The sequence below is a fragment of the Mastigoproctus giganteus genome, chromosome 1 (assembly GCF_048544385.1).
Source record: "Mastigoproctus giganteus isolate SK-2022 chromosome 1, ASM4854438v1, whole genome shotgun sequence".
NCBI classification, from domain to species: Eukaryota; Metazoa; Arthropoda; class Arachnida; order Uropygi; family Thelyphonidae; genus Mastigoproctus; species Mastigoproctus giganteus.
Window position 1 is genome coordinate 33,853,464 of NC_143575.1, and position 22,458 is coordinate 33,875,921.

Here is a 22,458-nt window from a genome sequence, read left to right on the forward strand (position 1 = left end):
ATTTGAATTTTAATTGTTTTGAATTGATTTTGAATTGTGTTAAATTGATTATTTAATTATTTATATTTTACTTTAATTATTTATATTTTACTTTAATTATTTATATTTTACTTTAATGTACCGGTAAGTTGTCGATTTTTTCGTTTTTTCCGTTTTAATTTCTGGAGGGTATCATACGGAAGTGTTCCACGTACTATATTGAGGTATACTCCTCTTATTAATTTACTAATATAAGTTAGAAGAAAAAAAATTCTTTTACAGCTTTCTAAAAATCTTTTTATTTTATAAACTTTAATTAGTTTTATTGCAGTCTCTAAAATGTTAAAGGCTAGAGAAATATGCAGGTTAACTTATAATGAAAAACACATTTCACTATGCAAAAATATTTCTGTGAATATCTTTATGGATTCAAGGTTACTGTATGTGACCTTCTCTGGGATTCTATTACACAGTATGTACCTTGGAAAAAAGGATAAAAAATAAATTAATCAGTTAAGAGGGTAAGATGCAGAAGCAAAACCGCTATTATAATAAAATATAATAAATTAAATCAAAAATATCTGTAGCTATCACCGAAGAACAAGATGGGGGCATGGGATGTAATTCATACCTTTCTACAAGGCTGAATTGTTAAAATAGCATGCAGGTGAGCATACTATTTTAACCACTGAATCAAGAGCATTGATTCCTCCCTAGGAATCAAATTAATAGTTATTTCCAGGAGAAAACAAATTTATTTGAATATGAAAGCCTTTGACTTTCATATTCAAATTAAAGAAATTTGAAATTTGAAAAAATTAAAGAAATTTGAAATATTCAAATTTAAGAAATTATTTAATGATCTGGGAATCCATCAGATTGTTATGAAATTAATATCAAAGCAGTTAAATATAACTAGTCTATAATATGTTGCTAGGGCCTAAATGATTCTTAAGGCCCTAGAGGATCGTAAATGCCTTCCAATAGAAATTTCTAATTAAGTCACGGATAAAAGCAGAAAAATAAAAAACTAAAAATAAAAAAGCAATAAATTATTAGCATAATTTTCATGAACAACCATACCATTTGCTATTTCTAGTTGCGCTGCTGAATTTAAGACGAAATCAAGCTGCATCACATAGCAACTGCAAAGTTGATTCATGCGAGTGGTGTGACCTTGGCAGTCGGTTAAGTTCATGCCTGTTCAGTTTTGCCTATGTTACAATGGACATGACATGCAAGAAACAGTATACTGCTCTCAAATTTTGTTTCTGTCTCAAGAAAACATCAGCTGAAGCATATGAAATGTGAAAAAAAAGGTTTATGGTGAATCTCTGCTTTCATATACCAGAACTCTCAGGTGGTTTAGAATGTTTAAAGATGGACATTCAATCACAAAAATCAGCAGTTCTACAGCTCCAACCACTACTGCCATTACTGAAATCATAAACACTGCCTCTGTAATCATGAGAGATATTTGTATAAAAGTAAGGCAACTGGCAGAGATGTTGACAGTATTGGTGGAAAGCACACAAAGTATTCTCCACAACCATTTGCATATGACATTTGTTTCTGCAAGCTGGGTTTCAAGACTGCTCACGCCTGAGCAACAGCAAGTTCACATGGAGGTTTGTCAGCAGTTTCAATGGATTGTTACTGAAGATGATGTTTTGCACAAGGTGATAATAGCAGATGAGACATGGCTTCATCATTTTGACCCAGAGAGTAAGCTCTGTTTGGAAATGTACATCAACACTAAAAGAAGCAAAAGTTGTGGCTTCTGCAGAAAAAGTTATGGTTTTTTTGACATTCAAGGAATGGTTTACCAGCATGTTATGCTATGTCATATGAGTGTTACAGGACCTTATTATAGAACTACTACACACTTTGTGAGATCACATGTCATAAATGACCACAACTGCATGCAGGTGGGTAGATGTAGCATCATGACAATTGTCATACTTTCATCAAGTACTTAGCCAGCATTAAGATCAGAAGTGTTCCTCATCTGCCCTACAGCCCTGACTTTGCATTCTGTGATTTTTTTTATTTCCAAATTTAAAGAATGAGTTGTGAGAAAAATGTTTCCAGTCATTAGAAGAAATTGTAATGACATTAAAGACGATTCTCAAACATATACCAGAAATGGAGTCAGCGCATTTTGTCAAATGGGGACTGCTACCTTGAAAAAGACTATCAAAATATGCTTTATTAATAAAGGTATGTTGGGAAAAAAAAATTATAATCATGCTGTATTGAACAGCTCTCATATATGTATATTTATGATTAAAAAAATAACACCCTCATATGAAAATTAAAAAAAGTGACAAACTGTTCAAACTTATGAAGAAATGTTAAATGACTTTTATAAATGTATTCATGCAAATATTTTTGGCTTTGGATGAGTAGTCTCTCATTATCCCTCTGTTCTGTTTATGTTTTTCAAATGGAAAATTTCATTTTTATTTTAAAACAGAAATGAAATTGATTTTTATTTTATTGAAATGAAAATTTTAATTTCAATTTTATTGCTTACACTATGTAACAAAAAGGTTCTGTTTATATTTAACTGTTTTTCTTATGTGTGTTTTATGTGCTGAATCCAGTAGTGTTATTAGTTTTATTCTAGTGTCGATATTTGGCAGCAATATTGAATCACTGCCTTCTGCACCAGCATGTTAGAGAGGTAATAAGATAAAGCAGTACTCTTTACCTGATTATCAGCATTAACTTTTCATGTATTAAGAATTTCCAGTTAAAGGAACCACCATTGGTGGGAGTGATCATAGTGTATCTATGTCATATTTACATAAAGATATAACTGTCAAGAGTTAAAAGAAGGAATTTTGTTTTTGTTAAGCAAAAATGATTTACAACACTATTCCAAGACATTACATAGGCACTAAAGTGTTAACCTCTTCAAGAGCACATACACATATATACATTTTTCATGTGTGATCTCCGAAGAGAAGTACATACAGGTGACTACAGTGGTCTTAGAATTTTTTAAAATTTTTTCAGTGGAACCAACTGAAGATGTTACCAACTGCAATTTATAAAAGGGAAACATTCAAACTTTTTATACCAGCTAAGAGATACTATTGAAGATTAGACCTAAAGGGATGCCATATGAATTTATGAGACTAGTGGCAGAGAAGAAAAACGCATGGATGATCAAAAATTATGGTGGGGGGACACAGAAACCTACAGTATTCAGAAGATTGCTTCAGTAGCCTTTGAAAGCACCTGTACATAGAATGCAGCATTGACTCTCTACCCCTCGGGTACAAATTCCTCGTGAATCAAACACTGTTTATTAAAAAACATGATCAGCATCTTTTGATGCTGGACTTCTGTAAATGGAACTTTTTGGGCTTTGATGATGATTTTGAAGACCACTGCACGCTCTGATGCTTTGTCTCTGGGTCACACTGAAACACCCAACATTCATTTCCTGTGACAATATGGTAGGGGAAATTTGGGTTGTTTTGACAAGTCTGGATGAAGTCTTCATTGTTTCTACTCATCCATGAAGCTGTGCAGCACAAATTTTGCACTGACCTTCCTTTTCCCTAAAACTTCATGCACAATTTAACAAATCATCTGCTTATTCATAATCAGCTCATCAACCATCATTCTGAGGATTAAACAACGATCTCTTTCCATAATTTCCCATCCCTTGCAACTCTCTCCTCATTTCAAGAGGTTGATGGACTTCGACTTCTTTGGTTATTGTGAACATCCTCATGCACTTGGCTTTAAACCTCTTATGCCATTCAAACACACTGTTAACACTGGTGTTTTATCACCATAAACAGTTATTAACATTTCATATATTTCTCTTGCAGATTTTTTCCTAGTTTAAAGCAAAATTTGACATTCGTTCAACACTCCATTGCAAAATTGCGACACAGAAGGCCCTGGGTGCCAAGTGTTATAGTGATCAAGCGATTTTCCTAGTGATTCATGTAGCATTTACTCATTCCAAGCCACAGTTCTTCTTTAGTTTAAAAAGTTTTTTATGCTTTATTTAATCAATAACTTAGTCTTATGAATTGTAGCAAGTTTCAGAAAGGAAAATCATCTTTCTTTTTTCCTTTAAACTAACACTAACTTTTATACAGCTTGGTCACTCTAGCGGCACTGCTTCTACCTCCCTATGGTGGGGCTGGTAACCTGGGAGAAGAAATCCACTCTCCCAGGGCTGAAAGGAACAAAGATGGATAACAAAATGTTTCCACCTTTAGAGCCATCGTGCTCAAGAATAGAGACAAATCACACAGATAATGACTTTTCTCAACCAAAGAGGTTGAAAACAACCCCTCAAGAGGAGGGGTTGTTACATTCACTATCAGACCAGCCTATGAGTAAATTATCACCATTCCTTGTGCTAAAGTGCATTGAGACTGCTGCAGGTTCACCTAAAACAGTTAGGCGACTCCAGTCTGGTGATATTTTGGTTGAGACTACCCAACCTCAACATTCTACAGAGCTATTAAAGCTCACAACATTTGTAGGACAATCAATAAAAGTTACTCCCCATGCCGCCATAAACTCCTCTAAGGGAGTAATAACAGAATGGGATTTATTAACTGTATCAGAGGAGGAAATTATCAAAGAGCTTCACGAACTAAAGGTTATCTATGCAGAGAGAATTATGACTCGAAAAGATGGTAATCTTGTTCAAACAAGGAGCATAATTCTCACTTTTAACACTCCTAGTTTATCAACATCTGTGAAAGCAGGCTATCTGCATTGCCGTGTCCGACCATACATCCCAGATCCCATCAGGTTCTACAAATGCCAAAAACACAGACACTCCCAGACTACATGTCAAGGTGAGGCAATATGCCCCAACTGTGGGTCAAAAGAGCATAACCAATCTGATTGCATCATTACCACTCTGCATTGCCCAAATTGTAAGGATAACCACCCAGCTTTCTCAAAAACATGTGAACTGTGGAAGCAAGGAAAAAAAAATTCAAAAATATAAAGTAGAAAACAAAGTGACATACCCAGAGGCTGTTTTCATTATTTGAGAAGACAAATAATGAAAACAGAGACAAAGCATATGTATGCCACAGCCACTCAACATTTCCAGTCAGTGGGGATTCAAACTGATGTACCAGTTCCTCCAAATGTATCTTTTGCTAATTGGGCATATTCATTTCTCTCTAATTCGAAACAGTCTCCTTTGCAACAAACAGAACAAGCCAGTAATACCCCAATTACCATACCAACTGATGTTTCCTCAACAATAAAACCAAAAGTGACAGAAACTATGAAACCGCAATCATCACTCTTCACTGGAATGGACATTGACCAGCAGCATGATTCAGACAATGGCATATTAGAACTACATGCAACCGATGAGATGGACGTGACTTGTCCCATCTTTCCTAAGAAAGACAAAACAAAAATAGATCGATACAAGCAAACTGCAACTAAACAACTGTCAGATCCCAAAACAACCCATAAAATCACATAATGGAAAGTTTCCTTCAGTGGAATTGTAGAGGCTTTCGTAATACAAAAGATTATTTGCAGGATCTTATCGATTGATATGAACCAGCTGGCATAGCCTTACAGGAAACTCTTTTAAATTCACGAGTAACTCCTACCCTGAAAAATTACCCTTACCCTGTTAAACACTGGCGAATCCACTTACATCCATTTTTCTACCAGATCCATGACTGCAATAGACCTTTCAATTTGTTCTCCCTCCATATTATTATTATTATTTTATTAGCCATATATGCCAATACGGAGTGGAAATTTCTTGATTACCCGCTAAATAGTCACCGACCATATAACCAAACAGATATTACAAGCTGTGAATTCTACAATACCTTAATTTTTCCCTGGGAAATGCAAACACAGCAATTATTGGTGGAATCAGGAATGCACACATGCTAAACAGACAAAAATAGAGCCTGGAATCTGTTTCAAAAATTCCCTACAACTGTTAATCTCATTAACTTTAAAAGACTCAAGGCCAATTTCTGACAAATAAGAAGAAAAGCAAAGAAAGATGCCTGGATAAGTTTTACTTCCATGATTAACAAGGGCACAGACAACAAACTCATCTGGAAGAAAATCAAAGCACTTAATGGTAAATATGTGTAGTCTCCAGCTCCAATTCTAAACTGGAAAGGGCAGGAATTGTCTGCACCAACAGAAATAGCAAATGCATTAGCCAAATCATTTGCCAGTATATCAGCAGTGCCCACTTACAGCTGAACCTTTCAGAAAATTAAGGCATCTGTAGAACAACATAAAATAAACTACTCTACTCTGGCATCGCACCCGCACAATCAGCCGTTCACTTTAACTTAACTTTTAGAGTCTCTGAATAAAACATCCAGTACCATTCAGACAGAGTATGCTATATAATATTAAAAAAACTAAATAACAAAGCAGTAAACTCCCTGTTGGATTTCTACAGCAGAATATTTTTAGAAAATGCTTATCTGCACTCTTGGCACCACTAAATTGTACTAGCATTTCCAAAGCCAGGGAAGGATTATATATCAAGCCACATAATTACAGGCCAATCTCACTGACTAGCTGTTTAGGCAAAGTCTTAGAAAAAATGGTTCACAGACGGCTAATGTGGTTTCTGGAAACTAATAATCTGCTAAACCGAAACCAGTATGGGTTTGTTTTGGAAGAATCGCTCAACCTTAGATGTGATGATCAAAGCAGAAGCAAACATCTGCAATGTTTTAGTAAGGAGACAACATCTTGTAATGGTTAATCTCGATATTGAGAAAGCCTTCGATACCACTTGGCGATATGGTGTCCTCCAGAACCTTCATTCTTTTGGTTTGAGGGGGCAGTTACCCCAATTTATACAAAACTTCCTTCACCACAGAACATTTCAGGTCAGATATATGAACAGTGTATCCAAATCATTTGAACAAGAAGAGGGTGTACCTCATGGTTCCTGGCGCCTCCGTAGCCAGGTGGGAAGGAGCAGCAGTGCGTAGCACACACTTCTTGATTAGACCAGGGTTCGAGCCTGTCACCACCAAATATGGAGGATGCGGAAAGGTCATGGAATGACCACCGCATATCCCAGAGCAATATGGCCTTAGTTGCTAATGCTCCTAAAAACCAAAATAACAAATAACAAATAACAAATAACCTCATGGTTCCATCCTAAGTGCAACATTATTCACAATAAGAATTACAAATATGACACAAAATATACCAAAAACAGTTGAATCATACATGTTTGCTGATGACCTCATTATCTCATGTCAGTCACAAACTATAAATGCCATTGAAAGGCAACTTCAACTATCCATCACCAAAATAGAATCGTAGGCACAACGGAATGGCTATTCCTTAGCAGAAAATAAATCGACTGCAATTAATTTCTGTAAAATACGAAAATTACATCCGAATCATGAAATATATTTAAAAAACAACCCAATTCCTCTTACCAACAATTTTCATTTATTTGGTTTATATCTAGATAATAAACTCAGTTTTTCCAATCATATAGTCCATCTTAGAACAGCCTGTCTAAAGAAATTGAACATCTTAAAAGCTGTCTCCACTAACTCCTGGGGTGCCAATAGACACTCTCTCTTATATCTTTATAAAACTTTAATTTGGTCCTGATTATATTATGGATCACCTGTTCGTGACTCTAAGAAACAGTTCCTTGTTACATCTGAATACCATTCAACATAGTGCCCTAAGGATAGCCACGGGAGCCTTCAGAACATCTCCAGTCTATAGCATGTATATTTAGGCAAATGAACCCCCACGACACCTCAGATAAAAATCCTTGCTATGTTGCTATGCTGCAAAAATTAAAAGTATTCCATCTCTTCCCAGTTGGGAATACCTATTTAATCCTCAGTATATAATTTTATACCATAATATAAACCTAATGAAGCCATCCTGCAGGTCTTAGATTGCAAGAACAATCTGTCTAGTTGGAATATTAACTTTCAGCAAATCCTCGAAGACATTGCTCCTCCTGAACATCCCTGGAATCAATCTACACCTCCTTGTGATAATTTCTTTCTGAGATGGGAAAAGGCTGCCTGCCAAACAACAACTTACAGCAACTACATGAAGCCCACACCTTAGAAACTCAGAGAAACTACTTATTTATACTGATGGCTAAAAAACAGATGAAGCTGTAGGTGCTGCAGCATTTTGTTCTACCTTCTCAATAGCTGTGTCTCTTCCTACAGAATGCACTATCTATACTGCAGAATTGTATACAATAAAACTAGCCCTAGATAATATAACCAAGCAGCAGTTCAAGCAAGCTCTTATATACACAGACTCCTTAAGTGCAGTCACTGCCATTCAATCTACTACTTCTCCCCATTATCCCATTCTGAAACAGATCCAGTCCCAATTATATCAATATCAAACATCCAAACAGATGGTCACATTCTGTTGGATCCCTGGTCATGTTGGCATCCCAGGTAATGGATGTGCGGATCGTACTGCTGAACATCCTGATATGGATCTTTCTGCCATCTAAAAGTGCCATACACTGATTATAGATCTATTATTAAAACAACATGTTGGAATCAATGGATTGAACTGTGGCAAACTCAGTCAATAACAAATTATTTCAGATCAAAAAAGAACCTCAACTGAGGACTTCTGGTTTCATGAGAAGCAGGTGAGAAGATGTCATTTTGGCAAGACTCTGACTTGGTCATTCATATATAACTCATCTGTTCTTGCTTATGGGAGAGAACCCTCCTCAATAGTCCTTCTGTCAATCCCAATTAACAATCAAACATATTCTCATAGAGTGTCTTCAATATTCAAGTATCCAGAAATCCAGTTTTTGTTCTCTGTCCAACTTTCAGAAACCTTTAACTTTACAACACATACTTGGGAATAATGCAGATTTTGAAACTCTGCTTCAATACTTGATAAGTATAAATATATATAATTACCTCTGATAACTACAAGATAAAACATTGTCATAAATTAATCATGAACAGGCACAATATGGCCCAGGAGGCCCTTGTGCCAAAAAAAATCCTCAGCACAACAACTCAGCGACAAAGAAGATTAATGCTACTAACAAAACTGGTTAATACTTGCCACCTGTCAGCCTACTGGACAATCTCTGTATCACCATCTGTTGGAGGAAGGTTGAACTGCAACGTACCACCTACTTCCATTTATTTTTAAAACCATCGAACATGACCACGACAACACCAGTCCAGGAACTTTATTGCCACACCTCATAGTCTGCACTCTGAATTTTCCTTATCTTTTCCAGCTCTGATAACTTTTATTTTTGTATAACTAATTTTCATGCCAAACTCTACAACCTTTATATAATATATTCGGAAATTCTTGAAGATCTTTCATGCTACTATTTAATAGTATCATCTTCATATAATAACAATCAAGTTTTTACATCTCCCATACTAAACTTGTTAGTAATTTATATTCTTTTATTAAATGTTCCATGGAAATTATAAAAGAAGTGTCAGTAATGTGCAGCCCATCCTAGTTTTACCATTTTAACCATTTAAAAATGGTAAATCATTGGAAAATAAGGGTTTAAAGCTAAATAAAGTTCCAAAAGGATTAAATAGCTCTTACAATACTATTCAAAGACACATAGGCACTAAGTATTAACTTTTTTCAGAGCACATCCACGTGTATACATTTTTCATGTGTGTACATGTAAAAACATACAGGTACATATATGTTTTTTGAAGTTGTTTCGGTAAAGGTAAAGAAAGCCAACACGAGAACGACGAGAAATGTCGGATAACTTATGCAGAAAATTAGTTTCCTGATACAGCACTAGCGCTGCTCGCTCGGTAAACAGATGTTAGGTGTTATCGGTCTGGAGCAGAAGTCGAAAATGATGTATTTATTGACAGGTAGGCATGGCAAATGATGTGCTGATTGGTGAGTGAACACAACACACAATAACATCGGTTTAGTATCACTTTAGTAGCACTCAGAAGCACTAATGGTCACTTGCCTCAATGGTAACTTGCACTAATCGCACTTGCCCTAATGAATGCTTTCCATAATCCTATGGGAACTTGAACCCCTCCCGAAGTGGAGAGGGTAACCTAACCTTTTTTCTTTAGAATCACAGTCATGTTTAGAAATACATTCATAAAAAAATAAATTTTTTTATGACTGTAATTTTATTTTCTTGTTCAATAATATGCCCTAATGGTAAAAAAAGGTCATGTTACCTCCACTTGAATCCCATGGGAGCTTGAACTTCTCCTGAAATGGAGGCGTAACCTAACCTTTTTTCTTTAGAATCATGGGTAGACTAGTGCATAAATTGTTTATTAACAAAATATTAATTTTTTTATTACTGTACTTTTATTTTTAAAGACACTCGTGCAGATACACATGTATCATAACATCAATCAACCCCTCAATAGCTGTTCACTATATACATAAAGAATCTTTCTTTCTTTTCCTATTATTTCCTAACATAATGTTTAAGGTTAGGTCATGAAATATAAGGAAACCTTTTCTATTATTTCCTAACCTACAATTTAAGGTCATGTTATGAAATATAACAAAAAAATAAAGAAACCTTTTCCTTTTTTCGTAACCAAACCTAAATCAACAATATAGTAAAAACACTCATGAACTCCAAAAACCTGCTTTTAATAATGAGAAAAAAACATAATGAAGAACATAAAAATGAACGGAACAAAACTTGTATTAATTTAGTTTTCATCAAAAAAATCAACCAACATTTTATTTTTCTTACAAATTTCTTCCATCTTTAAAAGATTCATCACTACTATTACCTGTTTACTATTCATCACAAAACTATTATGCACCATTCCTTACTCATAAGTACACATTATAATGCCAACCAATGACTACACAGTAGATTATCATCTATCGCACCCACTACTAATCATTTCATCGTTTGCCACGCCTACCTGTCAATCAATATATCCTTCTCAATTTCGATTCCAGGCCGATAACACCTACTGTCTGTTTACCGAGCGAGCAGCGCTCGAGTCTGGTGTCAGGAAACTAATTTTCCGCGTACGTTATCTGACATTTCTCATGTTGGCTTTCTTTACCTTAGCTGTTGTTTCAAATAATACTTCAACACTTCATATGTTACAAACCTTATAAGTTTCTTGGCATCAAGGTTGTTCAAAATTCTTCTGACATTCTCTTTGACTGAAAACCATAGAAGACATTGAGTGGAGTGGAGTGCACTGAGAATGGTAGGAGGTGGTTTACCTAGATCATCAATACAAGCATTAGAAGAAAAGTAGGATGCTAGTAAGTCAGTTTTTTTCTTTTGCTGAGGAGACAATAGAACAGATCACATTTTAACAGAGGTGGGCTTATAACAATAATTACAGCAAAATTACAGAAAATTACAGGCAACAATTACAGCAAAACGTTGGCAAGAGACCATAATGCTTGACTATCATTTGGACAAGAAGTAAGTTTTTTTTGCTCCCAGCCTGTTCAAAATCTAGTTTGGGCCAAATAGTAATTGTTTTATAATTGTTGCAATCTTTAGCATAGGCAGGAAATGAACCTGGAGATTTGGATGCAAACCAGTTGTGATATGCAACATTCTTACCTTGAACAGCCTTAGTACATTTATTGGAAAACTAAGGTTTAGATAAAAGATGAGATTTTTAGGTGGAGTGTGGAATAAAGAATTTCTTCCCTCAGAATAATTTTGCTGACCTGATCTGAGAAAACACTCATGTCAGAAAATTTAAAACAGCAATCCAGCCAAGGAAAAGAAGATAGAAATCTTGCAGATCATCCCATTTCAAATTCTTGTAATGGCAAATAACGCAAAGCTGAGAGAAATGCCAAATGCTAAACAACACATGAGAAAAAGGTCCCATTGAAGACCAGACCATTACCAAGTTGTGTTTTGAAGTGCTTAGAGGACCACTCACCTCGACTGTGTACTTTGAAGGGTTGTTCGTGAGGAAAATGATCAAGAGTGTTGGGTGTGTGGCTAGGATAGTCTGCTATTTTGGTAGGTAAATGAACAACTGTGTAAGCTTTGGCATCTTGACATGTTGAGTCCATGTGACTAGAAAACAGAAGCCAGCTGGAATTTTGAACATTAAAATTGCCAAGAAAAATTACAAACTGTTAGGACAGTTAACTGGAGAAAGTGGAGTTGCAAGAATAATAGAGGCAACAGATAAATATGGCAGAAAGGCATAGAGAGATTTTAAGCTAGAGAAAATCGAAACATGGATATTACTAAACCTTTGACAGGGAATATCAGAGTGGACATGTGCACAAGTACCACATTTGAACTAAAAGAAGTCGTACAGCAAATAATTAGGACAACTGAGATAAGTAGTGGTTGATGAAACTGAGAATTGGGATTCTGTCAGAAAGAGTAAGTGGGGCTTGGCAGATTGTAAATGGAAATGGATATCATTGAAATTGGAACTGAAACCACAAATATTTCTGAATGAATGAGGAAGCTTTTTTTTTTTTTTAATTGAATCAAATGAGACATAATTAGAAGTAGAAAATGGAATTATATCAGAAAGAAGCAACACCAGTTTTTTTGTTTCCCAAACTCTTTAAATTTTTTTTAAAATTCTTTTATGATTTGTAATTTTAAAAAAAAAATTGAAATAATTTCACTTTAATATTGTGCAAACAAGACAAAATAAGAACAAAGTAATATTTAAGATCATTTATGTACAGTTTTTGTGAAATTTCATGATGTCCAGTGTGTAAAATTCAATTTTAAGAAAAGGTTAATATTAAGAAATATAATTTATACTATATTGTTAAATAAGCAAAAATTTATTACCATTAATGGTTTTGAAAATTATTACATATTTCTGTCACTCAGGATGGATATGTGTAATTATTTCCAAAACCAACAGTGATCATAAGTTGTTGCTTACTTAACAAAGTAGTACAATTCTGTTTTTTATTATTAATGCTTAAGTTAAACAAAGGTTTAAAGTTAAGAAAATTAAATAAACAAAGGAAATAAATTTAAAATATGATTTATTGCATTTCATAATGATATACATAAATATCTCATTGTTACATTGTGTGATGCATTAATTTAATTAATAATTGGAAGCAATGTTCAAAAGGTTTTCCAACAGAAATACTGGTTTTATTAAAAGATATATAGATTGTAATTACTTAAGGTTGGCAGAGATGTGTATATGCATAACATATTTTGTCTAAATCAGTAATTCCCAATGTTAATAGGATCTGGCCCATTCGTTGTTCATTAAATTTTTGGCCCAGTATGATGTCCTCTAGAAGTAAAAATACTTGCATCCAAAATTAAATAATAACAAAAAAAATCCACAATACTTCAGTTATTTATAAGTGGATAACTTGCATGCATGCAAGTTATAGGAAATACATATTATGGACTCTACATAATCGTTATATGTTTATTGGATAAAGCAGAATGCATGGGTGGCAACTTGTTTTAATGTTTTTTAATTTTTATTATATATGTTTTTTAATTTTTACTATATAATGTGTTTTATTATTTTATTGAAGCTTTTTTTTTTTTTTTTTTTTTTTAACTTTACAGATAACCCTCATATAACATGGTAGTAACGTTCCTATAAAATCTCATGTAGTGTGAAACCGTGTTCTTCGGGGCTAAGAACCAGTACAAAAAAAGGGGGTTACGTTCCAAAAGCTAACAAAAAATACACCATTTTTGACTTTAACTGGTGTTACTGGTGTTATTTGTAAAAAAGCGTTATGTTACCTAGAAATCATCACAAAACCCAATGCGCATGTGTTGTACTTGTTGCGTGTAGTGATGCAACAAGTACAACACATGCACCCAAGAAAACTCAATTATATGCAACAAGTGCAGTGACACAAGAAGTTGCAGTGATGCAGCAAGTACAATTGAGCAGTGACGTGCTATGTTATACCGTTATATCAACATAGTGATTAATGCGCAAGTGACTGTGCCAAAATCTACAGCCCAGTGTTCAAAGGAATATCATGAAAGAAAGAAAGGGAAGTTGGACAAAAATGTGAATCCAGATGAAATTCAGCAAGAGTCTTTCGTTATGCCTGGGAGTTCTCAAACTGCACCAAAAAAAACTCAAGCTGAAATAATGAAGGAATATCGTGAATGGAAGAAAAGGAAATTCGAAATTCAAACTATTCTGAATCATAATGAAATTCACCACAGAGTTCTACTATGCCTGATACTTATCAAGAATCTAAAACTCCAGCAGAATGAATAAAGGAATATAGTGTGTACAAAAAAAAGCGAAATTAGAAATGGCTAATAATGAGATTCCTGATTACATCCCTATAGTGTCTACACGAGCTGACAGTGAGTTTGAAAAACTAGTGTACAAAACCCCATTTGGATTTAGTTGTAATGTTCGTGAGCTTTTATGGTTTCAATTAGATTTGAAACCATTTCCAACAACTTCATATGAATTACTTCAAAATGAATTTCATTTACAAGAAGTGAGTACTTTCATGATGTGTAATACATGTCATACTTCATTAATAGAGGAATGGTGAAATGGAGTACAACTATGGCCATGTCAAATGGATTTATATATCCAAAGGCCTCCACTGTATGTTGTAACTGAGCGCTTGATAAGACCACAATTACCCTTTATGCAGATTCGTCGTTTATGTTATGAACATGGACAATATGGGATCATTGGACAAGTAATAAATGTACCAGTTAACGTAAATACAATGGGTCATCGTATTTACGTTAACTGGAGAATTAGATGACGATTATGCCATTAATGTACATATAAAACGAAGATTCATACATAAATCTTCATATCTACAAGATATCATCATTCTTCTCTTTCTTGGTGATTCCTTCTACTTCTCTCTCTCTCAGGGTAACTCGGAAATTTATTTTAGCTGGTGTAACATAATCCTCAGGCTTCCTTGCACTATATGGCTAATAATAATAAAGGATGCAAGGAGCAATTAACCATAGATGCCTCAGTTATGGAGCAAGCCTACAAGAAGCACCGCAACCTATACACGGCCTACATCGATTACCTCAATCCTTCGACTCTGTATCTCATAGCTGGCTAATAGAGACCCTGAAGATCTACAAGGTCAATCCGATAGTGACAAACTTCCTAGGAGCAACAATGGTGAAATGGAGTACAACCAGTCCAATCCCCATTAGAAGAGGAATCTTTCACCAAGATGCTCTGAGCCCACTGTGGTTCTGTCTAGCATTCAACCTGCTATCCACCATGCTTAATGGCAGCAAGTATGGATATAGTCTCAAAGAAAGAAGATTAGCTTATCGCAAAAAATATCTTAAAATGCACGACTCATTAGAATTGGATAATCATCTTCAAAAAGGCCTCTAAAGTTGGGGAAGTTCATGTTCACAATATTAAATTAATACACCAACCGTTTAAATTAACATAGTTTAATATTTAAAAAAACAATGGATACTATAAAATAATCTATTTACAATGACTAACTTACTATTCATTATGATAAACTATTTACAATGACTGACTTACTATTCATTATGATAAACTATTTACAATGACTGTTTACAATTCATTATGATAAACTATTTACAATGACTGACTTACTATTCATTATGATAAACTATTTACAATGACTGACTTACTATTCATTATGATAAACTATTTACAATGACTGACTTACTATTCATTATGATAAAATACAATAAAATAAAATGAGAAGTTAAAATACAATAAAATAAAATGAGAAGTTAAAATACAATAAAATATAAATCTTAAAAGCATTAAAACTGTGCAATTGTAGCTTTCGGAAGTGCCTGCCTCCTTTATCAACAACATAGTGCATTAAGCAACACATCCTTAAGTATCAGGTTCACGGCACACGTGGTTGACCAGGCGCATGAGCAGTGTATACCAGAACCGGAAGCGGCTCGGGGGTGTGGTAGGCAGAAACGTTCATCTTTTGCGAGGATTACAGCCTCGAAAAGGGGGTGAAGCCGAACACCCCTATCTCTATTCATGGTATTACTTTCAGATGCACCAATCCACAAGCTCTCGAGCCACTTGCGGTCCCAGAATTTATGCGCCCGGTCAAGGATGACAGCATTCCCTGGGGAGACCCGGAGTTGTTTTTCCCAAAAATGCTCGGCAATAGTGAACTTGCTAAACTCTGTGGTCTGTATAGCCCTTGTGTGCTCCCGCAGACGATCTTTGAGCTGCCGTCCTGTTTCCTCCACATAACTCTCCCCACAATCCGGGCATTTGATCTCGTATATGACCCCACTGCTGAAATCCCTTGCAATGGGGTCCTTAACCTGCAACACTACTGTGTGCAACCTCCGACCCGGAAGCTGCACACAAGTGTGCCTGGTAAGCACGGAATATCCTTGCAATACATTCTGAAAGACCCGCTCCACACCCCTACTATATTTATCTAAGATCCTCTGGGGGTAACTGCATTTCATAAGGTCCACTGAGATTTGTCTGATTTCTTTTTCTCTCTCTTCAGGGGTACTACAATGCGTCCCAACCCTATCCAGAAGTGCCTTAGCGACGCTATTCTTATGTTAGCATTAGCATTAGTAGAGGCATTTGATGCAAGAAAGCAAGTTTATGCAGCATCAGCCAAAAAAAAAAAAAAAAAAGAAACCCACTTCCACTTCACCCCTCTGTTCATTCAAAATACCTGTCCAGCTGAGCCTTAAACTTATTTAGGTTATCAACCTCCACTACAAGCGATGGAAGTCTGTTCCACCCACCAACCACCCGCTGGCTAAAGGCAAATTTCCGAACGTCTATCCTACATCTGTCTTTCCTCAATTTGAATTTATGCCCTCTCAGGTGATTATTCTGAGCTAGAGGAAAAATCCCTTCAGCATTGAGCATGCTCAAACCATTCAAGGCTTTATACACCTCTATCAGATCATCTCGCTGCTGCCTAGTCTCCAGACACTGTAATTTGCATTTGCAAAACTTAAGCCTTTCTTCGTAACAGCACCCCTTTGTTCCATTCACTAATCTTGTTGCCCTTCTCTTTACTCATTCCAGCAGCTCTACATCCTTCTTAAAATGAGGCCTCCAGACCTGTATACAGTACTCTAGGTGTGGCCTGACCATTGCCTTATACAAGGGAATAATCGCCTCCTTATCCCTGCTGGAAAAATTCCTGTATATCATTGACAATACTCCATGAGCTACTCTTGCAGCCCGTCTGCACTGCTCAGAGAACTTCATATCTGCCTGCACAACCACCCCCCAAGTCCCTTTCATTCTTTACCACTGTCAGTGTAGAACCACAGAGTTGATACGTTGCTCTGGGGTTGCTGTTTCCCATGTGTAGTACTTTACATTTGTCAATGTTAAACTTCATTTGCCACCTCTCAGCCCATCTGCTCAACCTTTCCAGATCCTGTTGCAGCAGCATAGTGTCAGTAGTGTCCTTGACAATCCTGCCAACCTTTGTATCATCTGAAAACGTGGACATTGAGCTTGATATACCATCATCAATATCATTTATAAATACAGAAAACAATAATGGACCCAACACTGAGCCCTGAGGGACTCCACTAATAACATTAGGCCACGATGAGCAGTGTCCATTGATTACCACTCTCTGTCTTCTTCCCCTCAACCACCCCTTTATCCATAGCAGCAATTTGCCTCCAATGTCACATTGCTCCAATTTGTGTAGCAGTCTTCCATGTGCAACAGTATCAAAAGCCTTTCTAAGATCCAAGTATATAATATCAAAGCTATTCCCTGCATCCAGATCTTTTGTGACTGCATCATAGTATCCAATCAAATTGGTCAGGCAAGACTTCCCCTTAACAAAACCATGCTGTGTCCGAGCTATAACTGAAGTCTTGTCTAAATGATCCTGCAGTGCTTCTTTAACCAGTGCCTCCATTAATTTTCCTGGAACAGAAGTTAAGCTCACAGGTCTATAATTACTTGTGTCAGCCTTTGATCCTCCTTTGTGAATGGGGGTCACATTTGCACATTTCCAGTCTATGGGTACCTCCCCTGAGTCCAAGGAAGTTCTCATAATTATGGCTAAGGGTTTGCTTACTTCCTTTGCTGCCTCCTTTAATATAACTGGATAGATCCCATCCACCCCGGGTGCCTTTCTTGTGTTTTTCTTCAACAGTTTTTCCTCCACTTTACTCCCAGTTATTTCAAGATTCTGTAGCTTACTGCTAGAGTTGAATACACCTCTGGCATTCCCCTCCCTGAATAACTCCTCATGTGTGAATGTCGATGCAAAATATTCATTTAGTTTGTTAGCTACCTGAGCAGGATCATCAACAGTTGACCCATCAATATCAAGTGGACCAATCTGATTCATCCCCTTCCTTCTGGAGTTTACATAAGTAAAGAACTCTTTGCTGTTTTTCTTTGCATCCCTTGCCTAGGATTTCTCGTAATCTGCCTTCGCCTGCCTAACCTCCTTTGTAACTTGGTTGCATATCAACTTGTATCTATCATAGGCTTCTGTGTCATGTGTTAATTTGTAAGTGTCCCATGCATTTTTCTTCTCTGCCATATGCCTCATTAGTTCATCTGACATCCATTTTTGCCTAAACCTTGAACAATATTTCTTAGTTGGTATGTAAAGCCTAGTAGCTTCCAAGATAAGTTCTTTGAATGCTTCCCATTTTGAATTTGCTGTTGGTAACATCATCAGTTGGTCCCACTGTATAGAATTTAAATACTGTCTCAGTCCATCATAGTTGCCTTTACAGAAGCAATAACCCTTCCCTTTACCCCTAATGGTAGTTACCTCTTTGAGTAAATCCCACTTCAGCACACTGTGATCACTGCCACCTAATGGTTCATTTATCTGCAGATTCTTAATGCATGAAGAATCACTGCTGATAATCAAATCAAGAGTATTACTCGCTCTAGTTGCCTCCCGAACATACTGATGTAGAAAACAATCATCCAATAAATCCACAAAAGCCCTGCTAGTGTGTGAGTGACCAGCCCCCAAATTCCAGTCAATATCTGGGAAATTAAAATCTCCCATTATAAGACTCTCTGATTTACTGGCCCACTCTATTTCCCTGTACAGTTTCTTATTATACTCATCAGAGTCATTAGGCCTATAGCACACTCCTACTCTCAATTTTGATCTCCCAATGCTTATGTCACACCAAACTGACTCAACACTGCACTGTCCAGCGATGTCGACTGGCTTCACTTCCTTGGTTTTTATGTGTTTCTTAACTAATAGCATTACCCCCTCCTCACTTCCTATCCTGTCTGTCCTTTCTGTAGACGTTGTACTCCCCAAATTCCAGTTCTGCATCCCTTATATCTGTGTGACACCACGTCTCTGATATCCCAACAATATCTGCCTTCGATGTTTTGAGCAATACCTCAAATTCATCAAATTTATTTACTAAACTCCTAGCATTGGTGTACACGCAAGTATACCTGCACCTGTTTCTATTCTTAGCTACTCTAACACAACCCATGTGTTTACTTGTACCGCAATGGCTCCCAGCAGTCTCTGAAATATCATGCATCTTGTTTTTCAGGCTTCTGCTCTTTCTAATAGAAGCAGTGCAAGAATCTCTTTTACCTCTGCCAGTGGCTACTGTCAATCTATTGGTCTTTGTCTCCCCCCAAGCTAGCAGTTTTCCGACCCACCTAACACTGCCTCGATAGCATCAGCAAATATTCTTGCGCCCTTTCTATTTAAGTGTATCCCATCCCTGTAGAAGCAATCTCTCCTGTTAACAAGTACAGTCCAGGCTGAAAATAATTCTACCCCTTGAACCTTGCACAATCTTTCCAGGGCCGAATTGATCGACAAGGCTCTCATCATATACTCCCTCCTATCGTGTCTGGGCAGAATTGCAGACACTTTCAAATTCAACCCTAATTCTCGGCTTTTGTTCAACAGTGACCTGTACTTGTTAAGTAATTCTGCCGGTCTCCTACTCTTAATATCATCTTGTAAAGTCTGTGCCAACTATTATTTTATAGTATCCATTGTTTTTGTAAATATTAAACTATGTTAATTTAAACAGTTGGTGTATTAATTTAATATTGGATGATCATGTTAATTTCGAAGAATTCCTTAAATCAAATCAATGCCAATCAGAAGAAGAATGTCTAAATATTTTGAGGGCTGGTATCAAACGACCATGTGTATTTCTTAAATGCAAGATAGAGGAGAAATTTATGTATAATTTCAATCCTTGGATTTTAGGAGTGCCCAAGTCTAATTTGGATTTACAATTTATCATAGAAAAATATTCATGTGCAGTATATGTAGTTGAATATGTGAATGAAACTAACAGAGGAATAAGCAACCTGCAATGAGACTATCCTGATATGGATATAACTGATCTAACATGAGCATTAAGTGTAGATGTATTGAATTCTGTGGAGATGAGTTCACAAAAGGCAGCTTGGTATTTATTACGATACCCAATGTCCGTGTCTTCAAGAGCAATTGAATATGTGCCAACAGTATGGCCACGTGATCATCAGAAATTACAAAAATCAAAAGCTGAATTGGATGAACAACAAGTTGATAGTGAGTCTTTGGATATATGGAAAGATAGTATTTTTGATAAATATGAAAAATGGAGTGAAAAATTAAAAGATATAACTCTTGCACAATTTACTGCTCATTATCGAAAAGGAAATGGGGGATGGGTGAAAAGACAATTTCCTAAAATAATTTGGTATCGGAATTATAATATAATATGTCTTCATGAACGTATATGTGAAATGGTAACTTTACACATAATTTTAGTTTCATAATGAGTTCCTGCAGTAAAGACGTTTATAATGGCTGCCGCTGTGACATTATCAGTGACACTATCAGTCTCAGAATAGATCGGCAGCAACTCATTATGTACCTGGTACATAATTACATAATTTTTTTTATAACTATCGGAAACTTAATTTTTATTAAAAATAGCAATAACTGAACAAACGCCTTACAAACTGTGATACATATATGTCAGATGATGTACATTCGTTTAATTTTCTTCCTTTTCATCACTGCTAAGCACAACCAAACGAGAACGTCTTCTCTGTTGCATTATATCTGGGTTTGTTTGCTTTTACTTGATAGATCTTTGTAAATTTCATGGTATGGAGCTAAGCATTTTTGAAGCTCCCTTTTGAACTTTGTGTTTCTTTCAGTTGAATTATCTGCATCCAAAAAATTAGATTCTAATTGGTCGGCCAAGTTTATGCCTTCCCCTATGCTTTTTAGTGTAAAATTTGGAAGTTCAGATTTTTCATCTGTGCTATCATCCTCTGAATTGATTGGTTTACTTCCGATGCCATTTTCACCAAATCTGCTTTGCCAGCCTCTTTTTCTACCAATAATTCTTGAACGTCTTCAGTGGTCATATCATCAAAATCTTCCCTTCCTACCGACTTAGCAGGTTGTACTATCGCACTGATTTCATTTTCTGCCAGTTCGACCATATTTCCTGAATGAACTGACTCTTGCCATACATTTTTCCAGCACTCAGTTAATGTTGACTGTTGGTTTTACTTTGAGCTATAAAGCTATGATTCTGATAGAGTCCACAATTAAAAAATGTTTCCATGCCTCCATCACTTCAATAGATTTGGAATCAATTTTTTCCAAAATCCATTGTAAAGATTTTTGAGCTTTAAAGGTAAGTTAAAGAAGTTTTATTTGGTGGTACGGATATTACTTCAACGTTTGGATGACTTGGCACGTTTGAAATCTAGATTTTTTCCACAAGTTCAATAGCACAGAACACGGGGATTTCCCTATTTTTTTTTTTTTTTTTTTTTGCATAGCGACTAGCGAGCCAAAAGTGGGAATCCACAAAAGAGAATGGAAACATTGAAAAATTATATCCAACATAATAATAGGGTTTTCTCCACACAAAAGCTCAAAAATACCGTGTTATGCGAGGTTTGCCCTATGTTATATAAGTACCGTGTTGTGCGAGGATTGCCATACTTTATCAATCATGTTAGAGCGAAACCGTGTTATTTTTTATTATTATTATTTTTTTTATGAAAACCCCAAACACAAGAGGTATTAGAACCTATAGTACTTAGTACCCTGCTTAGATTGGAGGTTGAGAATATGAGAGAAGATATTTGTTGACATTAGACTTGAACTTCTGTAGACTAATTTTCAGGAAATACATATGAAGGTTGTTCCAGAAAATGGCAGTTAATGAATAAACGAGGAAGATGAAAAGTTGGTTCTGTGAGTTTGAAGTTGGACAGTAAATGGATGTTGGCTGGTGGCAGCACGTGTTCGGATTGTTTTGAAAGAGAGAGAGAGAGAGAGAGAGAGAGCAGGAATTATAGAAGCCAATTCAGAAGAACAGTACCCATGGAAGTATCTGTAGAAAAGGCATGCAGCAGAAACAGTATGTCTATGAGACAGCGAGTGGAGAGACTCTGTTAGAAGTGAATCATTAATTAACCTAACTGCCCTCTTCTGAATGGAATATAGAAGCCTGAGAGAGCTTTTGGGGGCACC

The 22,458-nt window shown here is 36.0% G+C and overlaps 1 protein-coding gene across 1 annotated transcript in view; it reads left to right on the forward strand.

Moving 5' to 3' along the window:
* The window catches only part of LOC150090694 (ATP-dependent translocase ABCB1-like), a 382,558-nt gene that overhangs the window by 251,670 nt on the left and 108,430 nt on the right, over positions 1-22,458 (forward strand). The gene's annotated exons all lie outside the window — the stretch shown is intronic.